This window comes from Mizuhopecten yessoensis, unplaced genomic scaffold, assembly GCF_002113885.1.
Source record: "Mizuhopecten yessoensis strain PY_sf001 unplaced genomic scaffold, ASM211388v2 scaffold6911, whole genome shotgun sequence".
Classification (NCBI taxonomy): domain Eukaryota; kingdom Metazoa; phylum Mollusca; class Bivalvia; order Pectinida; family Pectinidae; genus Mizuhopecten; species Mizuhopecten yessoensis.
In genome coordinates this window covers 59,445-60,148 of record NW_018406786.1, presented here as the reverse complement: position 1 = coordinate 60,148, position 704 = coordinate 59,445, and positions in this window count along the sequence as shown.

Sequence of the window (704 nt, the reverse complement as noted above, 5' to 3'; positions counted from 1 at the left end):
TCTTTTCCTGACCCCTCAGATTCTACAGAGTCTATGTGTAAACATGTTTGAGATACTCTTTTGGTTTCAATTTTCTCATTCTGCGAGCAGAGTACCATGAAAAAGGTTAGCAGGGAAAGTACATTTCATGATTTTAATTTCAATATACACATGTGCTTTATTTCGGTTTCAGGTACAAAATTAATTAACAAAGTCAAAAATATGTGTTATACATTTATTAAACACGAAAAGGGTATAGTTATACTAAATATATGGAACACGACCTTTGTAAAATATGATAAATAGTACTACACAAAACAAACGAACCTGAATAAATACTGTAGGTAGATATGGGAACGAAGAAAACATAATAAAATATCTCTAGGCTATTGTTACAGTTATGTGAAATAAAGAAACAATATTTTGATTATATATAATAAATATGATATAATAATTGTCATACGTATAATTTTGATAAAGCATTTCAATACATCTTTTTAGTAAAGGTACTGAAATCAAGTATACCAACACGTCCATCTAGATACTGAGAACAATTCAGGAGTGATGTTAAGTAAAACTATTTAAGTTAGGACTGAGAACAAGATCAGGAGTGATGTCAAGTAAAACCATGTAAGTTAGGACTGAGAACAAGATCAGGAGTGATGTTAAATAAAACCATGTAAGTTAGGACTGAGAACAAGATCAGGAGTGATGTTAAGTAAAAC